This window comes from Penaeus monodon, chromosome 24 (assembly GCF_015228065.2).
Source record: "Penaeus monodon isolate SGIC_2016 chromosome 24, NSTDA_Pmon_1, whole genome shotgun sequence".
Taxonomy (NCBI): Eukaryota; Metazoa; Arthropoda; class Malacostraca; order Decapoda; family Penaeidae; genus Penaeus; species Penaeus monodon.
The window spans coordinates 29,931,702-29,932,341 of NC_051409.1; the positions used below are offsets into that span (position 1 = coordinate 29,931,702).

Below are 640 nucleotides of genomic sequence, written 5' to 3' on the forward strand. Positions count from 1 at the left end.
TAAACAACCCGAGATAAAACAAACTCCTCTTTGTCTCTCCTCGCGCTCCGTTTATCCATTCCGAACGCGGGGATAGAGGAGGACAGAGGGCAGACGTGGATAAATCAGAGGAATTGTAGACTGTTAGTATAGTCTTAAAACCCTTAAAAAAGAAGAAAGAGGAGATAAAACGGACTCCTCTCCGTCCCTCCTGTCGCACCGTTTCTTGCTTCCAAAAGAGGGGAATAAGAGGAGGACAGAGAGAGAAAGTTTGCAAACATGTTGTTCTTGTCTCTGGCATTAGGTCTCTTGGCCCTTGGAGGAGTAAATGGCGACGAGCATGGGGCTAATGCAGTGACCTTTACCTCGGATACTTTTGAGGAGTCGGTTCCCTCGAAGCCGCATTTCGTCATGTTTTTTGCCCCCTGGTGAGTGATGGTTTGAGGTTTTGCTGGTTATTTTGGCCTTTCTTCTGCGTTCGTTGCTATTATTTGCCTGGGTGGTCTTTCTTTACTTCTTGTATTGGCTGTGGTGGGCTTTCTTCGCTTGTGCTTCTATGGATGTTGGGCTTTTGGTTTTCTCTTGAGTTTTGTGTATATAATTATTGTTATCGTTGTACCCATTGTTTATAAGGAGTTTGGTGTCTTTATTAATCGTGTCT

At 44.5% G+C, this 640-nt stretch overlaps 1 pseudogene; it reads left to right on the top strand.

Annotated features, from left to right (window-relative positions):
* Positions 1 to 6: 6 nt before the first annotated feature.
* Positions 7 to 640, top strand: part of LOC119588948 — a 7,311-nt pseudogene continuing 6,677 nt past the window's right edge.